The following is an 18,267-nucleotide window of genomic DNA, read 5'->3' as shown; positions in this document are numbered from 1 at the left end:
ACTCGTAGGCTATATTTCAGCAATGCATATATCTAAGAAGCTCAGCATACACATTTGGTATATATTAGATGCTTCTAACAGATGCCCAGACCTCTTCCCCTGATTTTTAATGTTCTCTTTATGGCAGTGATCCAGGGACATTTAAATTTGCAAGCCTGTGAACTTGGAAATAATACTTGTAGTGAGGCATTATGTCTAGTCCATTCCCTCTAAGTTTATTGTCCTGTGTCACCTAGCTCTGATTTTAGCTGATTTGCTGAACTGAGTCGCATGATGCAATTCCAGCAAAAAATTCACTGAGCAAAAGCGCTCTGCCTTGCAAATAAGGGTAATTGTGCAATATTATAAAGGTCTTTCCTCTTATCTGTGGGAGAGCTGGGGGACAAACCATACAAAAATGTGCATTCTTAGGCAAATGTGGTGGCTGATTTCTGACAGCTCCTTTTACTGCCTGGTGCTAACAGGAAGACCATGAGGGCAGTCTGGATATGGCAGTGGTGGGTAGGGCAAGTGCCAGGAGGAAGAAGGTGTAGAGAGCATATTTCCCATAACCTGTTACACGAGTGCTCCTGGGTGAGATTCCTGCAATGACACAGGAAATCCAGGAAAAGCTTGGGAAAAAAGAGAGGTCTGGAAAAGCCCAGGAGTTGGCTTCTTACACCTGAACACACCCTGCGCTCACAGAGAGGTGCCTAATGAGAGATCCCTCTCGCTGGTGCTGAGTTACCTCTGCAACAAGGGAGGACTGAGCAGCAGCAGCCTGAGCAGCAGGAAAATGTATCGTAGCTTCACACTGCATCAGTACCTGTGGGAAAGGTGAGCTTTGTTCCTTCCCCAGCTCTGGGATGGTGAGCACATCCTTGTGGCCCTGGGTTGTGGCCATGGCTGTGGGAGTGGCAGCTCCCACATCATAGTGGCTGAGGGGGTGGACACATGTGGCTCTCCAGGCCTCTCTGCCCTTCTCCTTCCCCAGTGCAGCCCTGGAAGTTTCCCATCCCTCTCTGTGTTACCCATGTGCAGGGAAACATTGTCAGCTGAAAGAGGCATGTATGAAGGTACGATGCGAAGCACTGTATTACCTGGTGCTAATCAATAAAGCAAAAATGTAGCTTTTTGACAGCACTTGTAATTTTGACTATTGCAATGGTGTGCCATTTCTTTGAATGCAGTACGCTTCTGTGCCCCATTAAAGCATGGCTGGCACCGCTTTCAACTATTCACAAATGCTGAGATGTTGAAAAATGTAACATTTACAAAAGATACATCTGGTGTATATTTACAAGGCTCAGGAATCATTTAAATAGTGCCTGTGCCATCACCATATTAGGAGAAAACTTAGTCCCAGCCGCATATGTGAAATCAGTAGTCAAATGTGTGCTGGTTGAAAGTCCATTGCTATGATATGGTATTTTGGGGTATTAAAAGTGAAAATACCAACCCAGGTATAATGCTCAAACTAGATAAATATAGACCTGCATAAAATATGTGATAACTACCTATAGGCACCTATTTAAACAGTGTGGTCAGAAGAAGGTTATGGGTTTTGAGGAATAAATTTTTTTTTTAATGTAAAGCACAATCTTTGTCTTCTTATTGTGAGATATCATCATACCTTTTTCCTGTTCTTCAGTGAGAACTGTAAGACCTGCCTTGGAATCGAGGAAAAAGCAGTTGAACAGTTTCCTTTATATCACATAACATGTCAAGGACAAAAAGCTGTTTGTCTTCTCCTGCCAGTGCAATACCACTTAAGTTACATTTGAAAACTATTTTTTAATTAATGCGATGGGTCATGTTTTCACCACACTGAGGCAGGAAATTCAAGGTAAACCAGATACTCCCTTTCTCAGTCAGACAAACATGAATTAAGCATGTAGCATCAGACTTAATTTCAATTTCTAGGTCTGTAATTGAATCTAGCTCAATGTGAACTCTTTTTTTCTGCACCATCACATTGATATCTGGATGTTAGTGACATTATTTAAAGCAAAAAATCAACCTATAGGACTGTGTTCAACGATATGTTGTTTGACAGTAAATGGAATAAAAAAAAATGTTACTTTTCTCTAGGGGCAGATTTGTTAAAGGGTTTTCATTTTTTTGTCAAGATATTTAATCTTGGAATGTTACAAAAAACTGCACAGTTTGTACAAGTGCAGATTTCTGCATGCACAGTTTGCCTGATTGCTAATTTGGCTGAACACACTTAGCCTTAACACGAGCAAATGAGAGACGAAAGATAAATTTTTGCATATATCCGAGTCAAGTGTGAGTCCCTGGACTCTAAGGGAAGCAGGTATCCACTTTTGGGGCTGAAGGCTGTCACTCTGGATCACACCGCACATCAGTCTCAGTTCATGCATGCCAATGAGAACAAATCCTAACAATAAGCTGCTGAGTGATGCCAGCAGAAATGAATATTTCTGAAAGCTTCATGGTTTTGGAGAAAGCAACCGACGCCAACGCTGTGGCACTCACCACTGCTGCCTAACTGAAGGAGGGCAAGATTTTGGCACATGCCTCCCATGTAATGGACAGATTTGAACACACCTTTGTTTTCCAACAGGCTGAGTAAAGCTGGTATGGGACTATATAATTAAGCCAAAAGGCCCAGCAATGTTATTTCCTTAGAGGGGTTCACTAAACAACTTCAACTAAATTATTAGCACTACTAGTAATTATTATTATTAATTCCTTTTGGTAAGCCCGTCCCTCCATCACAGTAACAATCACATACTGGGATGTCTACTGCTTAGGACATCATACACCTTCGGAAGTGGATACTTGTTTAATTGATAGATTGCAAAGAAGGTCTGACCTATTGCCTTTTCATGTTTTGCTTTGTTTCAATTGCCTGGACTCTCACAGCTCCTTAGTAGCTTTTCTGATCCATCATGTCAGGCTGGCAGCTGTGCCTCTGCACTGTGCCTGCTTGCCCACCGTGAGCCAGATTTCACTCTCAGATGCTTGGCATACTCTCCTCCCTCACTGTTCTCTCACTGGAGAGCTGATTTTGCCTTCACCTCTATTAACATCTTGGTTTTAATGGGAACAGCAGCTTTGTCCCATGGGTCCTCAGTCCAGGGCTCTCGGTATGGCCAGAGGAGGAGGGCACATTCCCAAATGTCCCTAGGTGTGTGCTATGCATGTGGGATCAGGCTCCTGCCTGACATCTGTGGACTGAGCCCTCCACCCCTCCCAGCAAATGATTGCACTCAGGACCATGGACATTTTAATTTGGAGGTGTTTTTCCTTTCCCCTCACTGTGGACTCCTCACTTCTCTTGAGCCTAATTTCCCTGGACCATGCAGACCCACAAATTCGAGGTGGCACCTCGAATAAACTCCCTTTTACATCAGCCCATCTGAAAAATTGTTCTCAGAGGTTTCCACACCCTCCCCAACATCAGGAAAAAATGGCTGATAAGCAGATTTTCAAGAAGGAACAGATTTTTTTTTACTGCCAAGCTGTATAATAGGTTTTTTTGAGAGGTCGTTAACATCAACAGCATAGTCAGTGTTACACCCCGCACTGCATCCATCGTTAAGCAATTAAGTTACTGATGGGCTTTTACATTTATTTACCTTGATGGAAAGATATGTTTACTGAACCTGAGTACAAATCAACATGAGGAGGTGGAAGTTCAGAGTAAATTTGACTAATGATGTTGTGTTTTCATCCTTAAAAGAAAGGAAAAAAACCTCTCTGCTTTTGATGCTATTTTATCTTCATTGGAAGGGATCTGAAATGATCCCAACTGTCATGTGAGCACTCACTTAGGCTTAGATCCTCTTTGATTGTAGCTGAACATATCTCTCCCTTGGCTCGTACCTTTCCTTATATGAATACAGCATACAGCACTTCAGGTTGTTTACTGAACAACACTTTAACTCTTCCTCTGCGAGTGCCCCTATGATTATAACTTTAAGCAAAATTTGAGCTGTGGCCACCTTTGCCTGAGGACATTTTAGTGTGGCCTCATTGCTGATGTGAAGGAAGAATTTCCTTTTGCTTTCAGAGTAACTTCTGACATACAAATAAGAAATATTTCTTTCAGTGAAACTTAATTCTTTCTCCTTTTTTTCAGGCCCACTCTTTTCTCCAGTCTTGGTATATGGATTTCTCTCTCTCCAAGTAATTCCCTAGCATACCCTTGAATGGCATCTACCACACGTGAGCGTCCTCCGCAGTCTCTAAGATACTTTTGTTGTTTTTCTTCTTTGAACATTTGTTTTTTTGAGATGACATTGACAGACATGAGGCCTAAGTCTGGAGATGTTCTGTGGGTAGAACTCACATTTATTTCAGTATGTCGAGCAGTTTTAGGATCTGATCCATATTGAAGACTAGCATTGTGTAATGATGCCTGGGCATATACAACAATATGTATTCTAACACAGCTCACTCAAAACAAATATGTTCTCTTCGGCTGGTATAAACAAACAATCTCCATTGTGTTCTGCATGGCTCTGCTGCGCCGCCTTGCACATGGCAAGAACTTGGCTTCCCTGTTCACAAAAACAGCATCTCCATTCTGAGACATGGAGCTTCCCAGTGCAGGCCCAGACAGAACTGTAGCTTAGGACACTGGTCCTAAAAAATGATAGTTGGTCTGCTGTTAACTCCTAAGTGCATTATGAGGGAGTTTTTCTTGTTACAGATATGCTTAAATAGGGTCCTGTTTCTGAGTCCTGTGCACTTCAGTCAGACAATACTGACTCTGGATTCCACAGCTGGAAAGCAGAGAATCGGTGTAATAGTTGTTGCAAGATCCTCTCACACTGACCCAGAAAATCTTCTCCTCTGATATCTAAATGTCCTTGCAATAAAAATCGCCAGCTTTGTGAAAAATTTGTGATGACTCAAGGTGGAAACATTAAGCAGAGGTGAGTTCGAAACTCATGTGTGAGATCCATTGTCTGTGTGAAGCAGAGTGAGTTTGAACCCAGGTGTTCCTTCTGTGATTGAACTCAGACTTTTATGCCATTTTCCAAAGCCATTACCCTCTCCTGTAACTTGTGCTAGAAGCGGAGTGAGCTGTTTTGGCACTGTAATGATTTCATTGTTAGGCTAAGTGTTACACAGATGGCATTCTTAAATGTAAAATTCTTTTTATAATTCTTTCAATTTCATATTTATTTCATTAGATCATTATTTATGTTAAAGAGTCACCATTAATCTGAAACGTGCTCAGCTTGAAAGAAAATGTTGAGAGGAGTTTCAGGTATCTGATCCTCAATCCTTTAGTTCTTGTGTTTTGCATTTTCCTATTTAAAATGTTTTTTTTTTTTTTTTCTGTCTCTAGGTGGTATGTGACAGATCCACACAAACAACAGAGGGGAAAGAGCCTCACTTAACTGATTAGAGGAGAGAAACAGTGAAAGGGAATATGCACAAAGCACTGCCAAATTCACAGAGCAAAGGAAAAGATAAAAAATAGAATAATTTCACCAGCCTTTTTTTTTCTTTTTTATCCATAGAGAAATGTAAGGTATTTCTTATACTAGCATCAGGGAAACAATTTTGAGATAAAAATGTGATTTCTTAATGAAGAATCTCTAATTCAAAATAGATTTATTTAATAAAGAGTAATTATGATAGAAGAAACTACTAATTCATATCAATAGTTCATTCAGAAGTAAACCGTATCAACATATTAGCATTTATTTTTCCATTTAATAGGCTGTGATTTAAAATAAATCTAAATCATCATAATCATTCAGCTCCATATGCTGGGAAAGAAAAAGTCACCTTAAACCAGATGCATATTGTGAAAAAAAAAGAAAAAAAAAAAAGAAAAAGAGGAAGACAAGTTGTTCTAAAGAAACAGCATATGGGAGAAAATCTTAATCTTCAGTAAAGATGCTCTGCTTTGTAGATGGCAATTTAGTTTTAAACCGAGAGAGGGTATGTTTAGATTAGATATTAGGAAAAAATCCTTCACAAAAAAGCTGGTGAGGGACTAGAACAGGTTGTCCAGAGAAGCTGTGTATACCATATTCCTGGAATTGTTTAAGGCCAAGTTAGATGTGACTTTGAGCAGCCTGCTCTAGTGGAATGTGTCCCTGCACATGGCAGAGGGATTGGACTAGATGGTCTTTGAAGTCCCTTCCAACCTAAACAATTCTGTGATTTTAAATTTCTGTGATAACTATGATTCTACCACAGCGAGGCTGAGTTATACCAAACAAGATTCTGGTCAGTAATTTTCAAGAGCTGGGAGTCAAATATAATTTTTTTCTTTTAGAAAAAAAATTATATATATATATATATATATGTGTGTGTGTGTGTGTGTGTGTGTGTGTGCATATGCATATGCATATGTGTATATATATGTATATGTGTATATATATGTATATGTGTGTGTATATATATGTATATTTCACTCAGTTTTAATCAGGAGAAGGCAATAAATGTGATCAAGAAAATTCTAGTTTGATGATGTTTATGTATGGAAACAATAGGCTGTTTACAAGTTCTAAGTTGGCTCTGCACACGTACCTGCTTGTGTGCTTGGAATTGCATTTATTTTTCCTGTTGCTAATAACATAGCCAATCCCTCTCATAACTTGTATCCTTAACTACCCACATAATTTTGTTGGCTGACAGCTCTTTTTCAGCTCCCTAATACATCAGCACTCCTGAAGCAAGCTCTGTTAGAAACCTTTCTTTCTGTCACCTGTCTGAGGTCCAGAGAGTGGTGTTTGGAGCCTGTGGATCAGGGTTGTACTTCTTTGAATGTTTTTATACTTTTGACATACGGGAAAAGGAATGAAGGGCTCAAGCCCTGGTCAACCTGTGCTTCCCTGCTGCAGCATCTCGAGAAGCTGGTGCAGATCTCCTCTCACAGCTTTTTCTGTTGTTTTTGCTTTCAGTAGGTGAGGCCAGAGGTTGTGGCGGAGAGTGGGGTGTCACCACTCTGCCTGTTCTGCTCCCACGTGCAAGGCAGCACTGACAGCACACTCTTCAGGCCTTGGTGCAGCCATAGGGCCCTCTTGTCCTTGGATGAGCTCAGCAAAGCCCTTTCTCTCCCTCAGACTGAGAGCCCTGTATTCTGCCTGGGAAAATAAGATTGTGCAGCCCTTCTTCCCCAGAATTCCAGCAGTGATGCTTGCAAGGGACCTCTTGAAGTGGTGGCTGCAGTTGCAATGCTGTGAGCATGGTGCAGGTTAACTCTGCAAAATGGTGTTTTCTTAGCCTCTCAGGTGAGTTTTGTCACCTGTCATTATCCTGTTGCTCTTCCAAGGCTGTTGGTGCTGACCCAGTAAAGACTGCTCTGCACATGTAGCCTGTGGTGCCTGGGGTTGTATAGTCCCAGGGCAGGCAAGTTTAAAAGGTATGTGACTTCTGTTCTTTTCCAGTCTCTGTCATGCTTTATGCTGTTAATATTCTTCCAACAATTTTTAAGGAGGAAAGTGAGTCATGTTTGATTTTCCATACGCTAACAGAGAGGAACCATGTATTTTCCACAAGTTATTGCATTATTTCTCTCTCCGGTGTGGCTCTGATTTAGTGCTGGATGAAGCTCAAAAGGAGGATTAGTGTAGAGAGGCTCCCATATGCTTGGATGCATTTCTGAACTGTGTACTATCCTCACTGCTTTTGATGAAAAAAGCTGGGCTATAAACCTGATGAGAACAGGCTTCCATGCAAGATGTTTAGTATTTCCTGCTTCCATTTGGGCCAGGAATACGGCACATCCAGCCACTTTTGGCCCTGCAGCTCTTGGTCACAAGCCTGCCTGAAATTTAGAAAATCACAGTGGTGGAAAATGAATAGCGGAGTGAAAGGAAGTTGATTTTTCTCCACTTTAATAAAGGCTACATTAGGGTTTTGTTCCAGTTTTGGCAAAAACTTTGCTGGGAGATGGGCACAGGTAGAATGTTTTTATATTTATAGAATTTGTTCATCTGTCTATTAGATGGCTGCACTGGAGAACAAGTCCATTTTTATGGTCCTGAGTAAAAGAACTTGTGCTGCTTTCTAAGGGCTGCCCCTTCTGGGAAAATTAGCTGGATGTAAAACTCTGACTATATTGTATTTAGGGAAATTGGGAGCATAAGAAGGAAGCAAGATGGAGAGAAATTGTGAAAAAGGGAGAGAGGGAGGCTTCTCAAAGATAAGGTCCTACAATGAGTTGTACTACTGCTTGGTATCACACATGGGGGCTTCACTATGCCTAATACCTGATCATTTTTCTAGCTGGTAATTAAATTGTAAATAGTGAAACACAAAGCAGCACTGAAATTGACCCTAAAACTGCTCATTTGGGGCTATCTTCTTTAGTATTTTCTTTTTTTAGAAAAAAGAATTTCCCAATAGTACTGTTATCAGTCAATCATTTTTGCTGATTATCCTCTCCATTTACAAGGGTTTCTGAGTTTGGAAGGCTATGTTTTCTCAACCAAATCCTCTACTCCTCGGTCTATTAGTAAACTAATGTTAACTTACAAGATTTGACTGAAACCTCAGGGTCTGCCAGCTGGATGCTTGAGGAGTCCAAGCTGACTAGGTAAAGAAACACCTTTTTCACATGACCCAGCTCAGCTCCCGAGTTGCCCCACAAGTTTCTATCAGTACAAAGGCTAACATTGTCTGCAAGGAGCAACTCAGATTACGGTTCCTTCCAGCTGCATTGCCCCTGACCCCAGTCCTGCCCTGGGCTGCCCACGCTCTGCCCTCCCTGCATGCATGGAGACTTCAGCTGCAGCCTGCCACCTGACAGCATTGAGTCTGGTCTTGAGGGTGGCCTTGGATGCATTTTAAAAGGCAGTGCAGACGCTCTGTGAGGATAACATGGAATGATTATTTTAGGGCAGATTTTCCCCTAAAAAAAAATAATTCTACATGCATGCAGTTTGAACTTCACACAAAAGATTTATACAAGAACTCACTTCTCTCTCTCAGTCGGGGAAAAAAAAAAAAAAAAAAAAAAAAGGCATGCTGGCAGGATTTAGGTAAGTGTGCAGGCTAAATGATAGAAGCAGACAAAAGGGAGTTTTTCTTCTAAGGACATCTGCACAGCTGGAATCCTAGCAGTGCTGTGGTTTGAAAGCCTAGGTGTTGCCAGGTTGGAGCAAGGGACAATGACTGATTGGCACCCTCCTGACATGCAAATTTGGCCAGAGATTCTTAGAGCAGTCCTCAACCATGTCCCTTGCTGTGCATACACAGATGCATGGACATTATTTTGCCATCAAATGCCTGTTTTGGGGAATCTTCCACCCTGGAAGTAAAGTATACATAAATGATCTGAGGGTAAAGGTGGAAGAAGAAACTGTGATTTCTTTACATACTAAAGTAGATAAAAACCAGGCACAAAATTCACAGGAATAGAATATTTGCAGTGCCTCTAGACCAGCAGAAGCCCAATATCCCTGGCTCCTAGATGCCCTGCAAAAATGCGCCTATAGCTCAGGCTCGAAAAACTTAACAGCAGGTGTGTTAGAGAAACAGTCCTGAGAGCCTAGCAAGGATCTGAAGGCTCCCTTGAGGCACCTGCACCCCAAATGCCTTTGTAAGGTCAGATCACCGCCTACGGGTAGAGGATGGGCTAGCTCTGTCTGATCTGTTTTGTGGCATGAAGGAAATGTATGTGTGAGTCTGGAGTAGTTCTGATTTTTGTTTGTCTCAGGCTGGCCCCATTCAGCCATCTCTACACTTGCTGGGGAATGAGTCCCAGATCCAAAGACAGATTCTAACAATACAGCCTGTGTGCTTGCCTCTAACATAACATGATGCTTATAACTGAATATAAGCAGGGATGGGGCTTTAGATCTTCTTCAAATCTCACTGTAACTTTGAGATTGTCAGACGGTGCTGAAGTGAGAGATCTGGAGTAGAAAAATTAGAGAACACAAAAGTCATGATATTTACTCAGTTTATGCATTATCTCTCTTTTTTTCCATAAAACCTGCATAACTGGCATGTAATTGTTTTGCTAAGTGAGTCTTGAAAGCAAAATTCTTGATAGCTGTCACATATCTTCTTTGTAGTACAGTGTGTTGTCCTCAGAAGATAATCAGTAGAACTTGCTCAGAAAAACTTAATCAGCAGAACTGAGCACGTTGTCAGTGCTTAACAAATAATAAATTATAATAATAACCGCAGCTCCTTCTGACACAACCTATCAAACTTTTGCTTTATTTCCAGGAGTACCTTACTTACCTCTGTTTAAGATTTAATACTTTCTACAACTCTGCTTGTTATGGTTGAGAAAACTAATGGTAAAAGCTAACAGGGTGGAAGTATTGACTGAAATAAAATTTTGACAAAGGGCAGAAACAAAATACAAAGAAAATTCTTGAACTGTTCCTTTTCACTAACTGATGTTGCTTTACAAGTCTTGAATTCAAGAATAGATCAATTCTATTGTTAAAATGTAAACTAGGCTTACAAGTTAATAGAATCACATTTAAATTTTCTGATAATCTGTTTTTTTAAAAGACAGACTCATTAGGCTTTCTTTACAGAAAGGTGAATGTGTCCAGAAGCACATCTATTATTATTGATTAATTTTATTATAAAGAGCTTGGACAGCTCAGAGAGTTGTTAACGAGGTGATAGCTAGGGCTATCACTTTTTTGCCACCATTGTAATTTGTCCTGGGCTGGGAGTTACTATCACTCATTTCATTTTCTGATCATTTGGTAGTTCTTATGCAATTTGTTGGTGGGTTTTACTTGCTTTGAACAAGACATATATTCATATTATAGAGAAAACTGTCGTGTCACCTCTAAGCTGCTGCTAATTGTCACAGGCTTAAATGGACCTGTTTCAATTTAACCCAGTTGAGGACCTGACCAATGGTCACAACTAGCATTAATTAGCAGATATGTTATCAGACTCCGTGGAGATGTCCTGGGTTGAGTGACAACAGAAGGGCTCAGCTGCTGCAGCCAGTGGAGCTGTGCCAGTTTAGCAGCTGATGGCACAGTGCCCAATGCTGGCAGGTGGAAACTCCAGGTCTCCCCTGATGGAGACACCCTGGTGGCTTTTGTCACCAGTCTCCAAGTAGAAGGAGTCCAGAGCATCAGGCGGGTGGATGTAGTAAAGCACAAACAAGACTCCTGAGAAGGCAGGAAGGGAAGACAGGGAGGATGGAGTGCTGAACTGACTTGTCCCTGGAGCCGGATATGCACAAGACATTACACTTCTAAGAGAAACACAAGCCACTAGCAAATGTGTTGGGGTTCTGGCTTTCCATGTGTACCATCTGATCTGACACTGCAATGCCAGTTGCAAGAGTGTGGCAGAAAGGTGAGGGAAATGCATCTAAAAGCAGGGGATCCTGAAAAGCAGTTGGATTTCACTCAGACAACTACTGACAGTCTCAGTGCTATTATGGCTGTAAACTAGAGGTTTGGACCGTGACTAGAAAACTGTCTTGAGCAGGTCATGGAAGTGGAATGAAGAGCAGGAAGGAGAGGCTGCAGCTTTATCAGGGAAAAAAGGCATGCTATCCTCCCTAGGCACTTATCTGAGTGCAGTGTGGGTTAAAACCAGGCCAGATATTAATTGCTCAGTAGCAACCAGTTCCTCTTCTTTCTCATGCCTATCTGCCTCCACAGGATGGTGGCAGGAACAAGTTGCCAAGCTAATGGCATGGGACCTTTGTAAAGACTTATGGTTTCTTAATGTTTACAGGTAGCTCAGGGAGTAATTTTTTCAGCTCTTGACAGAGTTTGGAAATTTGCTTAACTTAACTAACCCCATATATTTTGATTCACTGTGAATAAAAGACATTTTTTTAATTGTGAGATCTTTCTGTTGTAACCGGGGGAAGGAAAACAGCAAGAGTGAGAGCTCAATAGTACTGAGAATGGAGAAGATTTTAGACTGGTTGCAGGCCTCTGACCCAGCTGATAGGAAGATGCAGACTATCCAAGGAAGGTGCTACCACCCGCAAAATCTCTGTCACCCTTCCCGCACATTTCTCCCACCACTCAAAGCAAGATATGAAAAGATGTTTATGCACCTATTTGCTGTGAAAAATCTGGGTCCTTCTCTGAATAGCTGTCTTTGGGCCCAAGGCCGCAAGAGAGAGTGACTAAGACTCATGTGGGACATAGATGTACAAGTCCAGGTTCCCAATCTACATACCCCCTGCATTTTTCATCACCTGTGTTTTTGATAAGAAAGTTCTTAAGACATCTAAACTTTTTTTTACTCATGCCTCTTGGTCGGTCACCAGCTCACTTAAGTTGAACTTCCCAGCAGTTAATCCTGAGTCACCCCCTCAATCTATCTACTGGTTCACCCATATGTCTACCAAGAGTGTCCTGGTAAAGCACATGTAACACATGATCAGGACAGAGCAGTACACAAAGCACAGCAGCTGTGTTCACATTTATTCAAAGGCAATAACTTCAAACTCCACCCAAGCTTCAGGGGCTCTGAGCACTTACCTCTTATCTGCAAAGAAAGCAGGAACCTTAGGTAGGAAGCTGCATGCTAAATATTCATGGGATAAGAGATTTTTCATACTTCCTGCAGAAGGGGTGCTGACACATGTAAAGTTCTCTGGGCGGAGTTTAAGGCAATGAGGTACAGAATCAGATACATTCTCCAGCCCTCCACTGCTAAATTAGCTTGCTGTTTTGGATTGGTGCAAGAGAGAGGATGGCTTTTGGTATACTCATTGTTGTGTAAGGTGTTTCTAAAATACCGTCTTCACAGCCTAACGAAAATACAGCAATTTTTCAGAAAAATCAGTAGGACATATCCTCAAAGGATATGATGATTATCAGAGTTTTAATTAAAATAGCAGGTAAAATAAGTATTATAGTGTGCTATTATTTCTAAAATACCAACAGAATAAAGATGCCCATTTCTTTTTTGAGTGTAATTTTCTAAATGAAAAAGTAAACATTAATATCTGCAGAGATCTTACTGATCTTGTACGATAATTTAGAAAAATATCCCTATTAAGGATAGTTATATATGCTTTTTGTTGGAAAGGCAATCACAGAATACGCGCATAGCTGCAATCCATAGACAGATTAAGTAAATTAAATCACTCAATGTCTTTTTTCAATAGCTCTAAAGTTAAAAGTAATTTGCAAAGAAAATACTCAGTTTCAATTGGTTTGTAATATCTGTTAATGATCTTTGGAAAAAATTTCTGATAACACGCAGGAATTCCCTCAGGGGCAGGGTTGTGAATAAGTGGATTTTTTTTAAGTTTGAGATGTCATTAGCTAGTGATTTCTTGGAAGTAAAAAGCTGTTACAGAATAAATTGCAGAGGTATACAAGTGAACAGGACAATCATTTTTATGAATAATATACATTATTTCCACTGTGCTTTCTGCCCTCCAAAGAAATAATTTACAATCTAGCTTGCCATTACAAACATCCTGGAATAGCAACTGTGTGAGCATTTTGTGCTTACTTTATCTGTATTCTGTGACTTTATATAAAAGTACACCTTGGTGGTAAAAAAATACTAGCGTAAGGAACTGATTCGGCCCTTTCAAATTTTTTTTTTCTTTATCTCCCAGCAGATAACTTTTCAACCCACAAGGCTGAAAAAACTTCCCTTAACTGAAATGTCCCCAGCACAGCTATTCACAAGAAGACATCCTCCTTGATTTCTTGGGGGGGGCGCGTAAGATGACTGAACTTGCAGGTAAGTGCAATCATGGCAAAAAGTGCCTCTACTCTCTTGGTACCTTGTCAGCATTAACATAGTCTTAACAGTTCAGAGATGAATCAGGTATCTATGATGCCCTACCACAGTAAGGTAACATGAGATAAGGCAATAAGGACAAAAGACATCTGCTCCCTGCTTAGGATATCTCAAGTAGAAAAGAGTGCCAGAAATGCCATAGAACACACTTGTCCATGGGGAATGTTGTCCTGCTTCCAAGGTTCAGTTATACAACTCAACCCTGGGCACCTGGGGATAGACCTTCTGCTTCCATAGGTTCCTGTGGGTGGTTCTAGGTTTAGGTGGGATGGAAAGAATACAGTTAATTGCAGCCATTGACCTTTTGATTTCCTGACCTTCTTCCAAACCTTTTACACCCAAGAGCTTGTTGAATTTGGTCTGCTTTTTCCTGCAGACCTGCAGACAGAGCTGAAGACACACCATGCTAGCATGAATATGACTGATGCCTCCAGGGTTCCCATATAGGGCTGGAGGAGAAAGGATTTGTCCCACTCTAGAAAGAGATGCAACTGCCACCAGTTTTAAAAGCCTCCTAGACTTTCCTGACCCTCTGAAGGCCCAGTGTGATTGTTTACCATGGGTGAAGATGCTGTCCTGACACTGTCTATTGATTGGTACATGCCATGAACCACTGGGATGATTAGACATCATTGTGTAGTAGCAGCTAGTAAAACTCAGAGATTTTTTAAGGCTAGGAGCAGCCATTATTATAACCTAATCTGATCTTCTATGTAATGCATTCTACTGAATTTAACCCAGTAAAAAATTTGAGCTTTATGTGAAGATTTGCTTTTATGCCTAAAAATTACTTCTCATTTACAAATATGATGCTGTTTCTCCCAGTACTAACCAAGTGATACCAAGTTCCATTAATTAAGTGTACACTGTTTGGAAAAGCAATTCCTTTCATCCATTTGAAATTCAATACCTTTTTGCTTCACCTTGCAGGATAGGAAAGATTTTTTCCTTTGCTGCTAATTAAGTTCAAAGATCTTGGAGACAAAACGTTATTTATGTTATAGTCATGCTTAAGTAGAACTCTGATGAAGACTGGGGATCCCCTAACACAAAGTGAGGGAGACTGTGCAAGTCCTTTGGAACTGAGACTGTTTTAATAGACACATGGCACACTTTCAAGGAGGATGAGTCATTTAACTGAAAAAGTTGCCACTCATATACCTCTCAACGACTTATGCCTTTCAGAGGAGAAAAGTAGGGAAAAGTGAAGTTTCTAAAAGTTAGACCCAAACAATGAGTTAGGCATGTAGTCAAGTTCCTAGAAAAGGACTTTTCACAAGTACAAGCAGTGACAGGACAAGGGACATGGGCCGTAAGATGAAGACTAGATTTAGACTAGATATTAGGATGAAACTCTTTACTGTAACAGTGGTAAGGCACTGGAATGAATAGAAATGTGGGTTGCCCAGAAATGTGGGACACCCCACCCTTGGAATGTTCAAAGCCAGGTCATATGGGACTCTAAGTAACCTTCTTTAATGGAAGTATCACTGCTTATGGTGATGGGATCAGAATTAGATGATCTTTAATGTCCCTCTCAACCCTAACCACTCTATGAGCCCATGATTTAACAAAGGAAAAAAAGTATTTCTACTACGTAGCTCTGTGTCCTGTCCACTGTCCGTGAGTCAGATTGGCCTCCCATGTCTGAAAGTTCTTTAAGACAACTGAGGAAAATACTTGCAATATCTGGTTCATGAAAGGTCCCAGAGCTTTCCAAAACTGCTGGGATCCAAGGACATTTTCTAGATTGTCTGAGACAGCAGCATGTGTTCTAAGTTCATGGAAAAGGTTTGTTCAGTTCAGTATAATTTGTATCATAGAATCATTAAAGACCTCTAAGATCATCAAGTCCAGCCACTAACCTAGCACTGCCAAGTCGACACTCAACCATGCCCCTAAGTGCCATATCTATGAATGTCCCATGAGGATATATATTTCCTGAGAGACAAGCTGGTGCTTATATTCTTTCTCTTTTCTCAAGAAATTTTCCATCCTTTTGACTTTTATCATTTTTATTACCATTCTCTGGACTTGTCCTATTTCTACTTTCTTTTTTTCAGGGATGAGGTGACCAAATTTGAAGACAGTATTCAAAGTGAGGATGTGCCACTGATTTATATAATAGCATTATAATATTTTCCATATTATTCTCTAAAACTCTTTTCTTTGTACAAACCCTGTAAGATTCTTTTAATTCTTTGAACTACAGTGCCTTTTAACATCTGTAGTTTACTCTGATCAGATTTTAACAAAGGAATAAAAGGCTCCATTTTTCACATAGAATTTTATTTATTGTTTGAACTTTAGAGGAGAAATTGGTTAACTTACAATTTAAAATTCTTGGCAATGTAGACCATTGGGCAAGGGTTTCATTATCAGCCCTTCTATAATTTCTGTAGAAGTGTGTGAGGCTGAAAGTTAGTGTACAAGTTCTTCATTCTTGGGCTTGTATTTTGCTTTATAGACATGGACAAAACCCAATTTGGAGCTACCAGCAGCCCCAAGATGTCAGAAAGGGCATTCTCCTGTACCCTCTTCCTGATGAGACATGCTGTAGCCCAACAACTACATGCAGTTCATCCAGGACAAAACGTGCATACAGCACCTCAATTTTGCCATTTCCCACATACTGTACCTCACACTGCCATGCCAGGCCAGGGAAAGATCCCTATGCAAATGATGCACTTGATGGCTGCAGAGGGTGAGGATCTTGCTCTTGTGTCATGGCTTGGCATAATGCCTTCATAAGGATATTAGAAAAGGCCCAGGGAAAATGGTTACAGCTAATCTATCGCCTGAGACACTTCCGGCACCTCCTGCCTTTCCTTAGAATTACCAGTCCAAGTGGTGACCCTGCCTGACCCTACTTATCTTGTAAAAGCTGACAAGATCACAGCCTGAAGCAGTATAGCCACGGGCTCAATACTGGCTACCAAAATGTCTGTTTAGTATTTTCAAGAAACATTGCCCTAAAGATTTACAATACCAGCTGCTAGATATATGGGCAACACTGACTCACAGCCCTGACCCCTGAACATTCAGCCCCACTTACACAGAAATTTGTGTCTCTCAAGGGGCCAACACTGTGCTGCCACAAAATAGCGATTCCCTACCTGCAAGCAAGTGGATTTTAAGCACTATTTGATTATATATACTAAGATATTGGGTAAAAGTATTTGAAAACTATCATCTTGAGTTCAAAATTCATGTTTAGTTTTTATTTCATTGGTTGCATTACTGCTTTAGAAATAGAAAGATCTCTGCCATTTCTATGTAATATATAGAATTTACTTTTAGTTTTGTGTAGAGAATTTTCTTCACTCTTCCGTGACCAAAGCCATTTTTCATTAGAGGTTATTTTTAGATGAACTGTAAGTTTCCTCCCTAACAAAAAATTTTGGCTGCACCAAGTGAAAGAAAATGCACATTTCCTCAGATATCTCTAAGGCTAAACACAGGTTTAAATATAAAAAAAATTTAAGGGTTTAATTGCATATACGTTCATAAGCCGGATGCATTAAGTTCTTGCAAAGTAGTGTGGGCTTTTTTTTCCCCTCTTCTTTTTAGAACAGCAAAGACTTGGAACAGACATTGAGGTCCTATTGCTCCTGTTGGAAACTTCTGTTGACTGCAGCATGAGTTGGATGGGACCCAGAGAAACCAAATACAGACAAGTAATGATGAGTTGGCCATACAAGCAAGGAAAATCACAGATAACAGGTGCACACCAATTAGTAAAGTATCTTTTGGGTCATCCAGTACATCTTCCTGACACAGTGAAGTTGTTTCTTGTGGTATATTTTCTGTGGTTTTTTGTGTCTAGATTAAATTTCCTAAGTGACTCTATATCTAAGGGAGAGGTTGTGTTGCCTAGAGTCTCTTGTTGTCAGGAGTTTTTTTTCCTTTCTTTATGTCATCATATTTCTTCTTTTTACGTCCCTTTGCAAATTTCCTTCTTTCCCTTCTTTGATCTCTTTTAACTAGTGTGATGTTGTGTTTACTTAGCATTAAGGCAACTCATAGATATTTAGCTCACTTAATCTTCTCTAATGTAGCAGTTCTTTCAGCCTTCTTCTTATTCTTCATTTCTTCTTGTCACAAAACTGGCTGTCAGTATCTTTTTTTGCTATGAGATTTAAAGATGTGATGCATTTCTCTGATCTAACAACAGGTCTGGTATAGAGCTGAGCACCCTTAGGGTCTTGTCACCAAAAGGACCTCCTGAGGTGTCCAGGGGAAAGCTGCAAGTATTCTGAACAGGCACACAGGTAGAGTATCCTGCTTGAACCACTTCCTTGATGCCACTTTATTGACCCACAAAACACTATTAAAACAATTAATCTAGGAGTTAAAAAAACAAGTACATGACAGTCAGCTTTTTTTTTTTTTTTTTTTTTTCATAACGTAAAAAGACAGAGTAACGCAGATAAAAAAATCTTTGATGCTGTTGGGATTTTCTAACTCTTGGTCATGAACATAACAGACTAAAATTATGGAAGACATCATCTTCCATAACTACATCTGAGCGCTTGGAGAGTACACTGTAGAAAGTAATTATATACATAGTCACAAACC

At 40.4% G+C, this 18,267-nt stretch overlaps 1 long non-coding RNA gene across 6 annotated transcripts in view; it reads left to right on the top strand.

Annotated features, from left to right (window-relative positions):
• LOC120749312 (uncharacterized) overlaps window positions 1-18,267 on the top strand; it is a 39,837-nt gene that overhangs the window by 20,861 nt on the left and 709 nt on the right. For 3 of the 6 annotated variants that reach the window (XR_005699613.1, XR_005699612.1, XR_005699611.1), the window contains 4 exons: window positions 4,088-4,886; window positions 13,505-13,629; window positions 17,260-17,412; window positions 17,864-17,960. This is a non-coding gene — a long non-coding RNA (uncharacterized LOC120749312). Of the gene's footprint in view, window positions 1-4,087; window positions 4,887-6,349; window positions 7,337-13,501; window positions 13,630-17,259; window positions 17,413-17,863; window positions 17,961-18,267 lie in introns of those variants that run through there. The other 3 variants (XR_005699615.2, XR_005699617.1, XR_005699618.1) reach the window with 3 other exon arrangements.

The sequence above is a fragment of the Hirundo rustica genome, chromosome 2, assembly GCF_015227805.2.
Source record: "Hirundo rustica isolate bHirRus1 chromosome 2, bHirRus1.pri.v3, whole genome shotgun sequence".
Taxonomy (NCBI): domain Eukaryota; kingdom Metazoa; phylum Chordata; class Aves; order Passeriformes; family Hirundinidae; genus Hirundo; species Hirundo rustica.
This window is presented reverse-complemented; position numbering and strand designations above follow the sequence as displayed.